Source organism: Lepus europaeus, chromosome 8, assembly GCF_033115175.1.
Source record: "Lepus europaeus isolate LE1 chromosome 8, mLepTim1.pri, whole genome shotgun sequence".
Classification (NCBI taxonomy): Eukaryota; Metazoa; Chordata; class Mammalia; order Lagomorpha; family Leporidae; genus Lepus; species Lepus europaeus.
In genome coordinates, this window is record NC_084834.1 from 82,681,587 (window position 1) to 82,701,376 (window position 19,790).

The window sequence follows — 19,790 nt, forward strand, 5'->3', positions numbered from 1 at the left end:
GTGTGTACTTCTGCTGCAATTTCATCTTGCTTTCCTACTTCCTTTTGCCTGTGTTTCATCTCTTCCTTGATTTTTTTTCTCACTGGAGATAAAAACATAGACCAAGTCCAGACAGGGACCAACCCACCATGCCAAGCCCTGGTAAAATGTCTTTTACCTTAGAGGTTGAACTCTGACCCCAACAACTGGGAGTAGGACTCAAAAATGGATGAACCCTTTTGCAAAGTCCTCATCCTGCCCCAGACCCTGGCCTTCAGGAAGAGAGTAGCCAGATCAAAACTTCTCTCTCCTGCCTTGTTCTTTAGCCATCTCTGCTCAAGAAGAAACTTCCATGATTCTAACACCAAAATCAGTGTGGAGTTTCAGCACAGTAGCATAATGTAGCAGCCCAAATGAAATTTACCATGTTAAAAATTTAACCTCAAGGGGTCAGTGCCATGGCTCACTTGGTTAATCCTCTGCCTGCGGTGCCGGCATCCCACATGGGCACCAGGTTCTAGTCCCGGTTGCTCCTCTTCCAGTCCAGCTCTCTGCTATGGCCCGGGAAGGCAGTGTAGGATGGCCCAAGTGCTTGGGCCCCTGCACCCACATGGGAGACCGGGGAGAAGCTTCTGGCTTCGGATTGGTGTAGCTCCAACCGTAGCGGCCATTTGGGGGGTGAACCAACGGAAAAGGAAGACCTTTCTCTGTCTCTCACTGTCTAACTCTATCTGCCAAATAAAAAAATAAATAAATAAATTTAACCTCAAAACAACCCAGGGGAAAAATTACATTGTATTTATTCCCACAAAGGAGCAAGAGTAATACTTCTAATCTGTATCATTTCTGAATTCTCATTTAAAACTATGCCACCAAGTTAATATGATTATTTTTAAAAGATATATTTATTTGAAAAGTAGAGCAAAGAGAGACAAAGAGCGATGGCAGCAAGACAGAGAGACCTTAGGCCACAACAGCCAAGTATGGGCCAGGTCAAAGCCAGGAGCCAGAAACTCCATCCTGGACTCCCACACGCATGGCAGGAGCCAAGCACTTGGGCCATCTTCTGCTGCCTTCACAGGCACATTAACAGGAAGCTGGACTGAAAGCAGGGTAGCCGGCAGTCCAGCTGGCCCTCCTATACAGGATGCCTGCACCACAGGCTTCGGGCAACCCCACCGTACTACAATGCCAACCTCTTAATATGATCACCCTTAAGCAAACAATGAAATCGCTTATGAAAACGCCAAAGTAACTTCCTTTTCAGAAAGGTTTCACTCTACTGAGTAGATTTATAACATTTTAAAGCATAAAAACATTGGACAGCATTCACTGGAGTAAATTAAAGACTAACATTAAGACGTATAACTTGTAATCTTCTACATTTGCTGATTTGCTATTAGAAAAGATACACACAAATGAAGCCTGTCTTCACATGGTTCTTCTAGAACCATTCAGCCTGCAGTGACCCCAGACTACAAGGGCCAGTCTACTCTCTCATGATCCCCTGTTCTTGGTGACTTTCTCCTTAATGAGTCCGCTCAGTCCCGCTGGTGAGAGCAGCCAGTGAAAAATTCTAACTCTGTTCACGTTGCACCAAGATTGCACTAATTCTCTAATTACCAAGAACGAATCAAATAACTTCTCTAAGCTGACTTTTAGGTTTTCTGATGCCCAGATTCTGAAGAGTCGTTCATTCATCCACAGTCCTTCCTCTGTCTCATGCTGAAGAGGTGTTTGTTCCCCTTTGATGTAGCTGGGGGTCAACCCAGAGATTAAGGTCTGAACCCTTTCTAAGGCTTCTTCTGTCTTCCCTCTGCCAGGGCTAGAATTCAGGTAGTTGTCACTAGGCACGCAGTACGACCTTTGGTTACAGGAAGAGCAAACAGGTGCAGCTTCTAGTAGAGTCTATTTTTATAGAAAACCTTGCAAATAAACAATTCCTGGCACCCATGAACCCTCAGAGAGAAACATGATGTGGAACGCGTCTGAGAATGACATGATCCCGGTATCCTGAACAGACCCCCACGCCCTTCAGCGGAAGATTTTCTGCACATCTCTTTTCTCCACAGTGCTGCCAACATGAACTGCACACTCCAGACAGTATTTACTTTACATCTCCAATACTGCAAAGAAACATGTACCAAGTTCATGGAGATTTCCTGTCACAGAATTTACCATTCATCTTGTAGCATGGGACAAATATTCCAGGAAATAAGAAATAATGAAACAAATAACTTCCTGAACAATTTTAAAGAAGAAAACTGAAAAAAAAAAAAAAAAGGATCAGTGACAATGAAAGGATGAAAATTCTATCATTTAATAACATCTTCACCTTTTATCACAACAATGTAAATCTTTAAAAACATGGAAAAACTTTGGAAATTCAATTGTAAGACAGTCATTGGCACTGCCATCCTCACAAAAATTATTTTTACAGTTTTGTTTTGACAGAAAACAAAGCAGGTCATCAAAAATTAAGAGATAGCTGTGGCCGGCACCATGGCTCACTTGGCTAATCCTCCGCCTGCGGTGCTGGCACACCAGGTTCTACTCCCAGTTGGGGTGCTGGTTCTGTCCAGGTCACTCCTCTTCCATTCCAGCTCTCTGCTGTGGCCCGGGAGTGCAGTGGAGGATGGCCGAAGTGCTTGGGCCCTGCACCTGCATGGGAGACCAGGAGAAGCACCTGGCTCCTGGCTTTGGATCGGTGCAGCACGCCAGCCGTAGCGGCCATTTGAGGGGGGTGAACCAACAGAAGGAAGACCTTTCTCTCTGTCTCTAACTCTGCCTGTCAAAAAATAAATAAATAAACAAAACAGAGACAGCTGTGAAGTACGGAATTTTACATACAGGTAGGATTTGGCCCAGAGTGTGAGTTTCTAGCTGAAGCTGTGACAATCAAGAGTCTGCTATTGAGTAATGGCATTCCAGCAACATTGTAAGTTTTCAATACAGCACAGCAATAAAGACCAAGAGGTCTAAATATAATTCCAGCTATGTCACTTGCTATCCCTGGAATTTCCAGCAGGTGTCTTATTAATGTGCCCACATTTCAGTTTTCACATCTATAAATTGGGACTATTAACAGATGAACCTCCTACCCTTGTTAAGAATTAACTGAATGCAGAAAAGAATTTTAACAGGACCTGACCACAGCAGCACATTATGAAAAGGAGCTACATACAGGGGAAAAAAAGATTGGAAAAATGTCTCTGAGCGAAGACAGCAATGTACATGGTAACCTACCCAGTTCACACCACCTGTTTCACACTTGCCCTCTAAAATCAGCAAAGGAACTCAATCTATCAGCATAAGAAGTATAATGGATTGGATTTGCTTCAAAACAGTGTAACTCTATAACCTGATTTGTACTAACCTGAACACGCTGTCATGGTGATACCAGCAGTGTCTGGGAAAAGGTGATTACAATGTGTGTAAATGTTTGAGGACCAGCCTAAGTGTGTAAGCCAACATTTCCAATGAAAGGCACAAGTTCCTTTCTCATTATATATAACAAATTCACACGCACTTTGTCTTGTTGATTTCAACCAACTTCCTTATCTTCTGTGTTTTTTTTACTGATAATTAAAAGAACAATTGTACATTCCATTCATTGTGTAAAATATATTATCTGTTGACTTCAGCATTCCACAAAGTCAGAATGCCAGAAAGTCATCGTGATGCCTACCACACATCACAAACTCTTTACTAATTGCTATGAACCTACCTTTATCACTCTGGCATGAAATGACCTTCCTTTCCTTTCAAAAGAGAGTAGGTTGAACTCCACCCTGTCAACAAAATGAAAGAAAAAAAAACTAAGTTGCTATTTGTTTTAATCAATTGGTTTAAGAAAGGTTTGAGTTATCATTTACTAACTTAAATCTAACACTAGAGGGAATACATAATTGAATTGGCAAAAAAACATAAAATTATACTATAGCACCTCAAAGTTCTAACTTTTGAGCCCCAAGTTTTTTTTAATTTTTTTTGCCCCAAGTTTATAAATAAGGGAATATATACTATCCCATATAATAGGATAACAGGAAAAAAACAAAACAAAACAAAACAAAAAAAAAAACAGCTTTCCAAAAAAAAAAAGCAAATACCAAGACTTGAAGTTTTGGAATATTATTTAAAGCAAGGACTTTACTTAAGAATAGCTGCAGATTTTTAGAGCAGAAAAACTTGATTTTTATTTTTTTTTTCTGAAATGTATGGAGACATGCAATGGTTCATTCCTCAAAGGCCTTCAACAACAATGGCCAGAGGAGTTCGAAGCAGGAGCCAGGAATTCAATCCAGGTCTCCAATGTGGGTGGCAGAGACTCAACTACTTGAGCTCTCACCTGCTGCCTCCCAAGGTACACATGGCAGGAACGCTGGAATACAGAAGGGAGACAGGACTTGAACCCAGGCCCCAAATATGGGGTGCAGATATTGAAACATCTTCTTAACCCCTGTGCCAAATGGTGGCTTCTACCACCAACATTTTTATATGTTTATTTACCAAAAAGTTGAAAGCTGAAAAAACGCTTAAAATTCCATACCCTGTGTTATTATTCATATCACCAACACTGTTCCACCATAAAAAGTATAAACCACAATTAGATCTTAATTTGGTATGAAATATATTTTCCAAGGTTTACATATTCTCCCTTTTCATATTTTCCAAAATATAATAAATGAGATGATTAAAAGCCATGTAAGTCTAGTCAAAAATAAGACTAACAACACCTTTTACTATAATGGCATCAAAATAGTCAAATAAATCAATTTCTGGATTAAACATGATCCAGTGAGATGAATGCCAGGTTTGATATAATTAAACTGCCAAAGGCCAAATTGAAATAAAATGCATTTTAGGGGTAGCCATTTGGCATAGCGGTTAAGAAGTTGCTTAGGAAGCCTGCATCCCATACTGGAGTGCTCGGGTTCAAGTCTTGGGTCTACTTCTGATTGCAGTCTCTAATGGGCACCCCAGCAGGTATGAAAGGTGGAAAGTGATGACACAAGTGGTTGGACCCCGTGATAAATACTGAACACATCCTCCATGCATAAGGCTTGTAAAACACACTGCTTTCACTTTATAGAATCTTGATCATGGGCCCGGTTTCAAACCCCAGTGGAAATCATGTCTGAAACAGAGGAGCCCATCTTAATTTCCATGCTGCCAACAGCACCAGTATGGCCTCTTGTGATACTCGACTATATCCATGGTTGTCTTGGCTCCCACCCTTGCTCCCTGCAGCACCAAGGCCACAGGTCACCCCTGGCAGGTACCCCTCTGCACTCGATGGCCATGAAACTGATGGCTCAGCAGGCACAGGAGAGAGAGGCCAGCGCAGCCTGTTGTGGCGGTATGAACCACGGTGTCAGGGGCCGGGCACCAAGGGGACCATGCAGACAGCCCCGTGACTGGGGCCCTAGGAGCTGTGACTGCCCATCAGCTGTGGAGAGTCAGAGTCAAGCATTAGCAGGTGTGAGGGCGGTGAAGCACTCGGTCCTTACAGCACACCCCACTGACATCTTTTCAAAGTATTTGAAGGCTGCACCATCCTGCCTCTGGTACCAGTATTCTCTGTTCTGTAATCATTGTGATTCACAAGAATGTCTAAAGAAACAAAGCTAGGAGCGTGGAAAACAGCACTTTTATATTGGTCTGGGATTGGCTAGGAGCTCCAGTATTTGCACTGGTGGGAGTTTCATTTTGAGAAAAAATAAAATGGGGACTAGCATTTGTGGCACAGCAGATTAAGTCACCCCATACACCAGCATCCCCTATGAGTGACAGTTCAAGTCTTGGCTGCTCCACTTCTGATGCAACTCCCTGCTAATGTACACGGGAAAGCAGTGGGAAATGGCCAAAATGCTTGGGCCCCTGCACCCACGTGGAAGATGCAGATGAAGTTCCAAGCTCCTGGCTTTCGCCTGGCCCAGCCCAAATGTTGCAGCCACTTAGGGGGTTAAACCAGTAGATCCAAGTGCGCTCTCTCTCTCTCTCTATTGCTGCCTTTCAAATAAATCAATCTTTTAAAAAGCAGTGGTGGCGGGTTGGGGGGTGGGGGGGCTGCAGAGATTTGCCAGCAAAGGCTCCATGAGAGCAGGTCACGATGGCCATGCATCCCTTGAAGAATGATTGTGGTGGGTGGAGCTGCTGTCAGCGGGAGCTGGGAAGGGGGCCCACGGTGCTGCTCCTGCATCTGTACAAGCCACACTAGTGACTCCGCTAGCAGCTCTCAGTGTGCTCATTAAATACCATTCGTTCATCATTGTCTCTAAATGAAAGACTTCATCTTCATGGGAAAACAGGATGTTTATTAAAGTATTCTACAATCTACAGATACAGCCATTCATGTTCCAAGAGAGAAGCAGACTGGCACCTTACATGAAATGTCTCACTAACTAGGTGATCCAGGTTTTGTTGGCTGGGCAACACTTGTGGTCCCTGCGTCTTCATCTCCGTGGGAGGATCGCACCATGGACAAACACTCTTGTGTATCTAACAATCGGCTCTGCCACTGGAGCGTTTTCAGTGTCCTGTGTGAAGGGCCTGGGCACTGCTATCAAAGAGCTATTTGCAGGAAAGCCCATGCTGCAGCATCCCCCGGCCTGCATCCTGCTGGTGAGCCTGGTTGTCTGTGCCAGCGCCCAGACTGATTACCTTAACAGGGCCTGCACACATTCTCCACTTCCATCAGGACTCCAATACAGTGTGTATTCTGTACAACCTCTGTCTTAACGTTTGAAGGGGTGGTAAGATACACCTGCTGCCAGCGTCTCTCGTACTCTGAGTGGCTTCTTTGTGGGCATCTTCCTGGTCATGCCATTAGAGGCAGCAGCTTTAATACAGCAAGTTTGCCCAAGTCTTTTCAGAAAGATGAAAAGGCAGTAAATGGCCATCTCTCTAATGTGTATAAAGTTCTTAATAATAATGAGCAAAGCTTAACCTGTGGAACTGAACAACACACCAGTGAAAATGTCTCCTGAAGAAACAGAAACCTGATGGCTTTTTCACAAAGATGTAATTAAAAGGCTAAGGTATCATTCTGTTACAAAGTGAATTTGAACGACAGAATGTGTCTGAAAACACACTGTCCTCAAATAATGTTCTCTAGAGACAATTTTTTTTTTGAGGTTTCACTAATTTGAATCAAGAACTACTTTTTTAATAAAGATATTTATTTGTAGGCAGAGTAAGAGAGAAAGAAAGAGAAAGAGAGAAAGAGAGAAAGAGAGAGAGAGAGAGAGAGAGAGAGAAACTTCCATCCGCTAGTTCACTCCTTGAATGGCCACAACAACCAGGCCAAAGCTGGGGGCCAGGAACTCTTGGGCCATCTTCCACTGTTTTTCTAGGCACATTAGCCGAGAGCTGGATTGGAAGTGGTGCAGCCAGGACTCAAACTGGTGCCCTTAGGAGATGTCAGTGGTATAGGCTTTGGCTTAACCCACTGCACCACAATGCCAGCCTCAAAATCACTTTTCTTAATTGACGGTAGCTCACTATAATGACCTCAGAACAAGACCAATTTCTAGTAACACTGTATTTTTTGTAGAGGTATTTTACCTTTAGACGCATTCTCCAAAGTCTAACACTAATGACAGTTTTAACTGCATAAAATGCTTGTTCTTTTCAATAGCGATGGAAATCTTAAAAGTGCATTTGTCATCCAAACCACCCCAATACATTATCCTGTGACTAAAAATGACTAGCTTGATGAAGTATTTTAATTATGAAATGTTTGTAGGTTTCAGGAATCCTAATGTTCTACATGGAAGAAGCTCATTTATAAAACAAAACAAAGACAGGAAATTGTAAGGAAACAATTCTTAGACTGAGCCATTTCATCATGCATCCAGTTTCCTGTGTGCATGTGATGGCCTCAGTACCTGGTCAAGGCTGGGCACCCCCATCGGTGGGGCTGGGTAATCTCTGCTCTGAGGCCAGGCTGGATTTATTCTTCGGTTTTTCTAACCCCATGGTGCCTGTAACCCTGACTATCATTTTACAGCAGCTCCTCTACTTACCAACGTATTTTCAAATTGGGTTACACTGTCATCGAGACCTTTCAACAACTCTGGGGAAAAGACCACTAGGGTTATTTCTAAAATTTAGTTCATTATAATAAAAAGGCTAGTTGAAACAAAGTTCTTTTTCTAAGTCTAAATGCTTAGAAAAAAAAAATACTAAGTATTTGTAAAATATGGTCTCTGTACCAAATATTTTACTTTCTCAGGGGTTCCTCTGACCCTCTATATATTTTCAGAAAATATTTATGAAAAATTTCAAACATGCAAAAAAGCAAGAGCATATAATGAACCCCATCCAGCTTCAAAACCTAACCACTCAGCCACTGGTTGTCCTTTTAAGATGAACTGACAGTTCCCTCTTGTGTGGTGGGAAGAGCACCGACTTGGGCCTGTCCCTATGCATCGCTCCCCTCCGAAGCTGGCAACATGTCGTGGTCAGCACGCTGGGCACCACTCGAGCCTCTCAGAGCAGCGGTGCTGATGTGTTGTGTAGCTGTCCACGGTGCTCATCAGGCAAGGGCTGGCGGTCTCCATGTCTCATGGACAAAATAAACAGCCTTTTTAACAACTTTACTATTGGCCCACTAAGGAACCTTCTGAGAGATTTTTGCCTAACTGCCTCCCCCCCATATAATTTTAATACCACATATATACAAACAATACATAAACAATACATAAACAGACATATAGTATATCTGTGGTTTGTTCATTAAAGAACAGCTTTTCATCCTCTTGGGAATAAAGGTTCCTTCACTGAGAATTCATAGATCAATAATGCTAATATATTTTCATTTAATATATTATAGCAAAAAAAACTTCCATGCTACCAGAATACTTATCTTACGTCAAAGAGTTTTTACTCATATTCTCAGAGAAATGAAAATTCTTTGTTTTAATCATGATAAATGTACTGAAGTAAGTGTTTCCTCATCTTGCTTATTTTTCAGTAAAAATTCACTTTCATCATTCAGCAATGTTCCATTAATGCCATCAAATGCCACTCCCTGGAAGACCAGACAGGACCCAGCACCCTGATACAGGGTACTTGCTTGGTCCTTCACCCAGGAATCCAACTCACAAGACCAAAAAATGGCTAAACACATTAATTCACCTAGTATTTTCTAAATATCTGTTGCATGCCTGATGCTGCAAATAGTCCAGGAGACACAAGCATGGATAAGTTATACAAGGTACTTGTTTTTAAAGGGTAATATTCCAAGTAAGTAGCCAAAACAATCATGAAAACAATGCTAGAGGAGTCACACTTCCTGATTTCAAACAGTGCGACTGGCATAAAGACTGGCAAGTGTAACAAAACAGGGATCTCAGAAACAAACTCCGTTGTATACGGTCAAATCATCTTCCACACGGGAAACAATATGAAGTTAGATTCTTATACCATACCCAAAACAGTCACTCAAAATGAAATGCAGTCATAAATATTAAGACTACAACTATATTGGGGCCGGCGCTGTGGCACAGATTAATCCTCCGCCTGCATCGCCAGCAAACCATATCGGTGCCAGTTCTAGTCCCGGCTGCCCCTCTTCCAATCCAGCTCTCTGCTATGGCCTGGGAAAGCAGTAGAAGATGGCCCAAGTCCTTGGGCCCCTGCACCCACTTGGGAGACTGAAGAAGCACCTGGCTCCAGGCTTCGGAAAAGTGTAGTTCTGGCCATTGTGGCCATTTGGAGAGTGAACCAATGGAAGGAAGACCTTTCTCTCTGTCCCTCTCACGATCTGCAACTCTACCTCTCAAATAAACAAATAAAATCTTAAGAAAAAAAAAGACTAAAACAATAAAACTCCTAGAAGAATACACAGGACAAAGTCTCATGACTTTAGACTTAGCAATGACGTTTTCAATGCGACACCAAAAACACAGAAAGAACAAAGCAAAAGTGGACGCATGGGACTACATCAAACTTGGAAATGTGCAAAGGCCATAATCAACAAAGTGAACAGTCAAGCTGTGAAACAGGAGAAAATATTTACAAATTGTATGTGTGATACGGGATTAATATCCAGAAAATGCAAGGAGCCCCTATAATTCAAGGGAAATAACTAAACCTGATTTAAAAACAAAGAATGTAGATAGGCATTTTCCAAACATCATATGTTAATGGTCAAAATATGAAAACATGCTGACCATCAGTAATCTTTAGAGAAATGCAAATTCAAATCAGGTATCACCTCACATCCATTGTGACAGCTATAATTTTTAAAAAGACCAAATGCTAAGTGTTGGAAAGGCCACAGAGAAATTACAACACTTGTGCATTGGAGGTAGGAGTGTGAAATGGTGCAGACAACATAGAAAACAATACAGTGGTTCCTCCAAAAGTTAAAAGTAGCAGTCTCACTTCCGGTTATACATCTCAAGTTTCAAACAATGACCAAGGATGAAAATCAGGACCTCAATGACGGATTTGCACACCCATGTTCACAGTAGCATCCTTTGTAACTGCAAAGAGGTGGAATAACTCAAATGTCTACTGAAGGGGGGGCCAGCGATGTGGTGTAACAGGTTAATCTATACCCTGCAATGTTAGCATCCCATCTCGGCACCAGTTTGAGTCTCGGCTGCTCCACTTCTGATCCAATTCCTCCATCCAGCTCCCTGTTAATGGTCTGAGAAAGCACTGGAGTGTGGCCCAAGTCCTTGGGCCCCTGCCACCCATGTGGAAGACCTGGAAGAAGCTTTGACTGCCAGCATTTGCAGAGTGAGCCAGCAGATGGAAGATCTGTCTTTCCCTCTCTCTTTCAAATAAACAAAATAAATTTTTAAAAAATGTCTACTGAAGGTCAGATGGATAATCAAAATATGGTAAATACAAACAATGCAATTGACTCAGCCTTAAGAATGAAGGAAATCCTGTCAGGTAGTATGACATGGATGAACTCGGAAGACATAATGCCAGTGAAATAAAGCAGTCACAAAAAGACAAACACACCTAAGTCCATTTAAATGAGGTCTCTGACGTGGTCAAACTCTTAGGAAGTAGAAAGGTGGTTGCCAGCAGCTGTGGGGAGAGGGAAACAGGCTGTGGGTTCATGTGTGCGGGTTTCAGGTCCACCAGCTTGGGAAGTTCAGAACTGCCGCATGGCAATGTGAATATACTTAATACCTCGGGTTGCTAAACTTTACGTTGTGTCTTTTACCTCCATTTTTTTTTTTAAAGGCCATAAGCTACAAGTAATCTATGAGGCTACAAAGAGAGAATGGACAGCCTTGGAGTATGGATAAGATACCGAGAAGCAGAAAGAGGGTTAGAAAATCCAGGTAGAAGATCCAGTCCACCAAACTGTCATCTGGAGAGAATCAGAAAAACCCAGGCCAATGGGCAAGTAATGGAAGAAGAGTCCAGAGAAGCTCCAGGGGCTGAGTGCGGATCCTTGGTTAGGTGGCCAGCACTCCAGGCAGAGTCTGAAATGACGGACGAGTGAGGCTCCGGCCACAAGGATCGGAGAACTGAGAGCAAGCACTCAGACACACCTGCTGCAAGATGTTCCCTCCTTACTCAAACATCTGCCGAAAGGCAAAACAACTCACAGGGAAGACCTCAGTGTTGTCCAGGGACACGTGAGCTCGACCAGGGGAACCCCACAGGCAGCCTAACCTGAATTTTCCTAACTGAACACACACCCTAGACACATTCTAGGCAACCTCTTGAAGCCAGTGTGGACGTACAGTACCACTGAAGTCTGTCCAACTGCAGGTTCTTCAAACTGAACGTCCCAAGCAGAGGCTGCACCTTATTCTTCCCATCACAGGGTCTGTTTCGTGCGCACAGTAACTGGAACCACTGGTCATCTTTTATTGCTAAGTGCTTAAGGGGATGTGTACTTAAATATTTTAATACAGCACAAATCTTAAATAGCATTCAAAAATACCATGCATTCCTCAATTCAATCCATACTATTTATGAAAAATCAAAGAAAAAATTTCAAATTTTCCATGAAAAGTAGGTTACAAAATTCACATATTTATACTTCAATCAAAATATAGAATTTCAACATTTCTATTTCAAATAGCTGTCAGCACCACTATATATGTTGATATGGATGGGGACTTTTTATACATCCTTTTGAAAAGCAGGTTCTATATTTTTAGAGTATTGAAAACTCCTACTTAGACTTGAGAGTTTAGTCTACAAATATTTACTTTTACATAAAGTATCGTTTTTCTGAATCCCCGGGCCATACTCTACAACTCTGCCTTCAAGGCTGATGACTAGAAGCTAAAAAGATTTAGACAGCGCCCTATGAGGTCACGGAGGCTGCCGGGGCTGAGTAAGACAAAGCAGACCTCACTGCCCGGATGTCAATCACCCAGCCCTGGGCACTGGCTCACGGAGTGTCACAGCTTCAAATCATTATAAAGATAGCATTAAGACAATTAAACAAATTACTCGGAATCAAGAGTACTTAAAATCCATTCCTAACCTGAATAAAAGGTACCAGAGGACAACTTCAGAAATTGAGGTAAATTACAGAAAAGTGTTACAACATGAGTAAGCATTCATTTGTTTTTCAAGCATCCAGAATCAGACCCTGGGGTATTTCCGCAATGCATACGCACGTAGAAAAGTCTTAAAATAGTTCAGTGATGCACCAACACTCCAAGTAGCTCGTGTATAGGTAGAAAGCTAAGTCATTTAAAACTTTGATTATTCAGGATCCTTACAGATGTAATCCATCCTTTTTAACGTTTACCATGATTTTGCTTTTAATAATGGGATATTAAAAATTCTTTCTATTTTCATGAAATTCTAAGGGAGTAGTATAATTAATTGTTAAATTCTGGAGTCCAGAAAATACTAAAAAAGATTCTGAAGTGAAATTAACCTGTTCAAAACAAAAATCCATAGGATAGATCAGGGGAGGGGATATAGCCTTCCCTTCTCTTAGTAAAGATGGAGAAAATGTAACCCAGAAGTACTTCACAAATCAAGAAACATGACATTGACAAAATTAGAACAATCTAGTAGGTGTAAAATATTTATATAGAAAATTCTGAAGGATATATAAAGCCTTAACATAGCAGAAGGGATTAACAACAGTCCCAAGCTCCAAACAGGTCCATACTTTTACAACACCAAAACCAACAGCTTACTTTGCAAAGGGCTCCGCATTAGCCTATTTAATCCTCACAAGCAGCACACAGCAGTTCACACGTAGCGACACGCAGCGGCCCCGAACCAGGTCAGTGAGTCACGCAGCCCCTGGGTTGACCGGCTGCGCGGCCCCGGGCAAGCTGCTGACCCTCATCTGTGACATGGGAGTGATGCCTGCCAGATTCCCCACCAGAAGGAAGATGAGGAACACGGAGGACGTAGCATCACACCGCCCATGCACGGAAGCATCACGATTCACAGGTGAGTGTCGGAACTCCGAGAAAGCCGCAGAGCGCCCTCCAGAAGTCCCTGTCCCAGCTCCTCATCCCCGTTGTGCCCCCTGCTTGGTACTGGCTCTCCAGGAGCCTACAGGGAGACATCCCCAACGCTGAGTCATGGTCTTTGCTTCCTGAGTGAGGTCAGAACCCGCTGCACGATGCTCTGTAATGCGAAGTCGTTTCACTGGGCGGTTAGAAGCTAACTTTTGTGCTGGAAGACTATCAAATCCACAGACAAGGCAGCAGTCTCACAGTAACCCAAGCTTTGGGGTTACTTCTAACAGACTCGAGAAAAAATCCAACTCACTGATGAACACTAAATCATTTCTGACTATTCCCAGTTCTCTAGTGTCTAGGGTATGACGAACTGAGCAAAAGGACCAAGGAGACAAAAAGCTAAGGCGGCCACTGCTCTTCCACAACGTGCAGAACTTAAAGCTGCCAGCTTCGTCAGAGCAGCGACGCCGTTACCGTCACAGGGTGACAGCAGACCCAAGAAAAGGAGCCCCCTTCCCCAGGTGGTCAAGCTGCAGGAACCTTTCAAGCAATCAAGACCGGAAATAGAAAGGGAAGTCGAGTCACCGAGAGCCCCATCACAAGCTGTGACTTCGTAGGCACGGGGATGGAGAACCAGCCTGGGACTCTGACTGCCCCTTCATTCAGCTTGGTGTCCCAACTACAGTGGAAGAAAATCCCCAAAACAAGCCCTGCTGTGGCACAAGGCTCACATTGCAAGAATCCACGTGAACGGATTTTTAACCCAAAGTTTAAAGCAAAGCCAAGATTGATCAGAATTTATAAAAATGGAATTTTAAAAGGCTGTTTAGGACACCAAGATAAATGTCTTTTCCTTACAACCTAAATTGTTTTGCTGCTTTTTCTCCAATGGAATTTTTTAAGCCTACAAAACTCCATAGATTTTTCAGCTCTGTCATTCACAAAGCTTGCTAGATACCCCTAGAAAGTACTACGAATCATTTATTCAAGCTGAAAGATGTTTGTTATCCTGTATACAAATACTGACTGGATCTCAAAGGGAACGTGCTGTCTCTTTTCCTTATGATTCAGCCTTGCCTTTACAGAAAATAAAGGCCATGCATACATAAAACATGTACCATTGTATGAAAACCAGTTTTTAAGGAAACATCAACATGATCTGGAGGAAACTAAGTTATGAAACGTGTACATACTTAGAAATTCAGTCACATTTTATTTTACAGTGTTTCAAACGCAGGCCAGTCTTCTGAATCTATGTTACGTAGAAGGAATACACTTCTAATTCAGTCAAAGCCAAAAGAAAAAATGCTACCTGGTTCAAGCAGGGACCATATGCAAAACTGAAGCGCAAAGATACAGCTATCTGAATTGCATACATTTAGACAAAGAAGTCCAGATTAAAGAGCTGGCCGTATATACTTAAAAGTCTACATTTGATCAGCTAAGAAGGGCCTCAAAACGAAAGGACAGGGTACTCCAGCGTGTGATCTGGAAGAAATTTTAGCATCACAGGAGAAATCCGACTTTCTTCTGGTGCTCAGCAATATACAGGAAAAGGTTTGAAGGAAAAAAGTGTAAAATTGTTTTCATACAATCTACGAATAAAGAACAGTTCATGGAGATTTTATCTTTTCCCCTATGAAAAGGATGGACTGAAATTTACAAGTTACTTAGCAAGCAGAAAAACTATTATTCATTCCTCTTTTAAAAATGTGTACGCGTGTGTGTACAAGGAATTGAGGAATTTGGGCAAATCAAAAAAAAAAATTTTGACAGGCAGAGTTAGACAGTGAGAGAGAGACAGAGAGAGAGTTATAGACAGTGAGAGAGAGACAGAGAGAAAGGTCTTCCTTCCGTTGGTTCACTCTCCTATTGGCTGCCACGGCCAGCGCACTGCACCGATCTGAAGCCAGGAGCCAGGTGCTTCCTCCTGGTCTCTCCCATGCGGGTGCAGGAACCCAAGCACTTGGGCCATCCTCCACTGTCTTCCTGGGCCACAGCAGAGAACTGGACTGGAAGAGGAGCAACCGGGACAGAATCCAGCACCCCAACCAGGACTAGAACCCAGGGTGCCGGCGCCACAGGTGAAGGATTAGCCAAGTGAGCAACAGCGCCGGCCAAATTGTTTTAATTTTAAGGGGTGGGCATTTGTCCTGGTGGTTAAGACGTTGGTTGGAATATCCACATTCCACAGCAGAGTGCCTGGCTTCAAGTGCCAGCTCTGTTCCCCTTTCCAGCTTCCTGCTAACGCAGACCCTGGGAGGCAGCAGTGATGGCTCAAGTGCTCAGGTCCCTGTCACCCATGTGGGACACCTGCATTGGGTTGTCAGCTTCTGGCTTCAGCAAGCCTTTGCCCCTGCCACTGCAGGCATTTGGAGAATAAACCAATGGATGGGAGTTCTATCACTGTCTCTCTCTGCCTCTCAAATCAAAACTAATTTTTGAAAAATTTAAATAGAATTTTGAGAAATTTAGGATATAATCTTTAACTCCTCTTAAAGAATTCTAGTAGTTAATTTTTGGAAACAACTTTATGGAGACACATACTACCATGAAAATAAGCAATGATACACGAGAAATTACAAGTCACAGAAGAAATTAAAGCGTAGCTTCAGTTCTTCATGTCTACCAAACTGAGAATCCTCGAGATGAAAAATACAGTAAGTTTTATAAAAACTCAATGGAAAAATATGGTAAACTTTATAAAAACTCGATGGAAATAGCCAATGAAATGCTTTATTAATGAGAAAATGCACATTCATAAATTCAAATGCTCATTTTGATGTTCCAAGAATATTGTCACCTGCTTCTTTTCATGGCACCAAGCTCTGGCTTCTGCCTTCCCTCTGCCTTAGTTGACCTTTTCTTCAGATCTGACTGTCCAAGGCCAGCTGATTTTTCAACAATGGAAATTAAAGACTTTTTCTGGTCCCTTCCAAGAAAAATGTTTTAAAGATTTACTTATTTGAGAGATACAGTTACAGAGAGAGAGTAGCAGAGACAGAGAGATCGTCCACCCACTGGTTCACTCCCCAAAAGACCACAGTGGCCAGAGCTGGGCCGGCCCAAAGTCAGGAATCGAGAGCTGCTTCTGGGTCTCCCACATGAATGCAGGGGCCCCAGGACTTGGGTGATCTACCGCTGCTTTCCTAGACACATTAGCAGGAAGCTGGATAGGAAGTGGAGCAGCCAGGACTCAAAATGGTGCCTACATGGGATACCAGCACTGCAGGCCACTGCTTAACCCACTATGCCACAGTACCAGACCATCCAAGAAAACTGAATACCATTTAGTCCCCCACACCCAAACAGGATGACAGCAGTGATCCTCCGTTTTTACTGAATAAAGTACATTATGATCTTAATACGCAACAGGAACTCATTTCCAACAATAAATTACAGCTAACCTACAACATGCATTGAGCAATGAGTTATCACACTGTGAAGGTTCTGAAAAATTATCTTCTGCCACAAATTCACTGCTTAGTATTTTCAATTTCCTGTATAAACAGAATCTCATACATCCCAGAGCAACTTAGAAAAGTTGTCTTTGTATTAAAATGAAAAGAAAAAAGCCCACGTTGGAGAGGCAGGCAAGGAGATCAAGCTAAGGCTCTTCCAGGTGAAAACTAAGATGGAAGTGAACCGAAGCCCTAAGACAGGGAAAAAGAAGAGAGGCAGAACTGAGAATAAAGACACAGGAACAGACAGCAAGGACTAGCAATCTGTCCCTGGATTTCTAGCTCAAGGAGCTGTGTATCAGGTGACATCTGTCATCGGGATGTCACTTGTAGGTAATATTGTAAAAGGACCAGGCTTTGGGAGACTGAAAATGAGTTTAAAATTGGACATGCTGAGTATGACGTGTCCACGGAATACACACACACATAAACGTAAGCCTTAGAACACGGGTCAAGACTTCAGATGAGTGACTTGCTCTATATGCATCTTTGGGAAGTATGCACGTGAACTTGGTGTCTATCCAAAGCAGATTAAACTTTGATGAATTGGTTGCCAGAGCCTTAGACAGACCAAATATTCACAACGCAGGTAAAGGAGCCAGTGGAAAAGCCTGGAGAAGGACAAAGCATGCAGATAAAGAATTGGAAAAGGCAATTCAAGTGAGAAAATGTCACTCATTGAACTAATATTTACTTTGTGTTCCATATGGGGTCCCACAGGGTACCAGGGTTATACCATGGCCTGAATCATGGGCCTAAGGGTTCTGGAGAACCAGTGGTCATTAGTGACTTGGTAAAAGCATTTCCAGCTACAGACTACAATGAAATAAACAAAGGCTGGGTGGTAAGGAACACAGGCAGCTTTTTTCCAGAGGGATAGTTTGGGCAGCAGTTAGAGGCTGACAGTGGGCCAAGGGAGGGTTTTCTAAAAGGAAAGAGATTGTAAAGGAGTTAGCAAAACACTGGGGGCTGAGAAAGAAGAGAAAGAAAAGAGGATTGAAAAAGGTACTGCTGCAGCGGGGGCGGGACCCAGGCAGCATGCACGCATGGCAACCCAGGCCGGAGCCAGACAGCTGGTGGGCATCCCTGCCGACCTGCATTTTCTCAAAGAAGAGAAAGTTCCATCTTCTGAAAAAGGACAGATACAGTAATGTGGGGAGCTTGAGAAAATGCAGGAAAGGCAGAGGGAGCAGCCTGGGGAGATGCAGAAGCTTAGCTCTTGCAGCAGTGTGTGCGGTGACCCACAGCGTCACCAGTACACAGAGCTGCCAGACCCAGGCATCCACCTACTCCCTGAGGCTTGGACGTAACCACACACTTCACAACATGGACGAACTTGCACTGAGCAAGTACAATCATTAACTACACACTTGAAAAGTCTGCATACAAAATCAGAAAAACAAATGAACAAGTGTTCAACAAGACCACTACCCTACTTCCACAAGTTGCTCCCCCTACAAAAAAACCCCAATTTTGCTATCAAGCTATCATATAATCCATGCTGTTGTTCCTCCCCCTTAGCAAATGAGTAACTGAAAAAGCTGAGGCTCCTGTGCTATAGATTTTGGCCTTCACCTTTAAGGCAATAAAAATTATTAAAGGTTTTTTTTAAAAGATGTATTTTATTTATTTGAGAGAGAGAATGAGAATCTTTGATCACTGGTTCACTCCCTAAATAGTCTCAACAGCCAGGGCTTGGTCAGGATGAATCCAGAAGCATCTTCCGGGACTCCCATGTGGATGCAAGGACCCAAGTGCTTGGGCCATCTTCTGATGCTTTTCCCAAGCCATTAGCAGGGAGTTTAATCAGATGTGGTACAGCAAGGACCAGACATGCATCCGTATAGGATGCAGTGTCGCAACCAGAAGCTTAACCCATTACACCAAAACACCAGCCCCTCATTGAAGGATTTTAAGTAGAAAATAGCACGAACAGATTCACATTTCAAACTACGTTCTACATTCTTGTACTCAAATAAAACTAATATGCAATATTTTTTCTGAATTACTCTAAACATATCCATAAAACTTGAAATGAAGCATCTATAACTTACTGAAATCAATGCATCATTTGTAAATTATAGAACAAGTGTCCATTTCCTTCTAAACAATTATAAATATTTTTCATGTACAACACAAAAAATCTATTTATAAAGGAAAATATAGTAAGTTGAAGATATCTGTACATTGGCCTTATTTACCATTTTAAATAGTTAAATAAAACTGATTATTTAGTTATTTGAGAAGCAAGCAGAGAGAGCTCCAATCTTCTGGTTTCCTCTCCAAATGCCCACATCTGCCAGGTCTGAGCTGAGCCAAAGCTGGTAGCTGGGAACTCAATCTAGACCTCCATAAGGTAACAGGGACAGCACCACTTCAGCCATCACCTCCTGCCTCCCAGGGTCTGCACAGGAGAAAGCTGGAGTCGGGGGCTTAAGGCAAGTGAGGAACCCAGGCACGCTGAAACAGGATGCAGGCATCCTAATTGCTAAGCCAGGTGCTGACCCCCAGTTCCACTCTCTGTTGACTTTCAGCCTCTAGTCCTAACATTTCCAAACCAGAAATAAAGCCCCTCGAGCTTGGACCCCTTCTATCCAAACAATAGCATAATACAACTAAGCCAACTTACCAAAGTCAAGAAATTCTAAGAAATGATCAGCTTAAATAAAATTTAAGTCTTAATATATCTTTCTTCCCTATTCAAATGATCCATCTGTGTACAAAGCAAAACTTTATGGATCAGAAATCATAGCTGATATTTCCTTCCCACCAGACTGAGGTCACCCTAGTAACAAACTCTTCTTCCCAATCCTCCCTTTACACCATTCACCACCACTCCCAAAATCTTCTAAACACAGTCTTAACACCTGCTGTTTAATAATTGGAGTTTGGCTTTTTTTAAATTTTCATCTTTATTCTGACACCCCCA

At 42.6% G+C, this 19,790-nt stretch overlaps 1 protein-coding gene and 1 pseudogene across 1 annotated transcript in view; one reads left to right on the plus strand and one right to left on the minus strand.

The window, feature by feature from the left end:
* The window catches only part of BMPR1B (bone morphogenetic protein receptor type 1B), a 434,320-nt gene that overhangs the window by 299,097 nt on the left and 115,433 nt on the right, over positions 1 to 19,790 (minus strand). Inside the window, exon 2 of the mRNA XM_062199848.1 lies at positions 3,707 to 3,770. The gene's annotated coding sequence lies outside the window, so the exon portion shown is untranslated. The remainder of the gene's footprint in view (positions 1 to 3,706; positions 3,771 to 19,790) is intronic.
* On the plus strand, positions 5,341 to 7,010 carry LOC133765310 (magnesium transporter NIPA2-like; annotated as a pseudogene).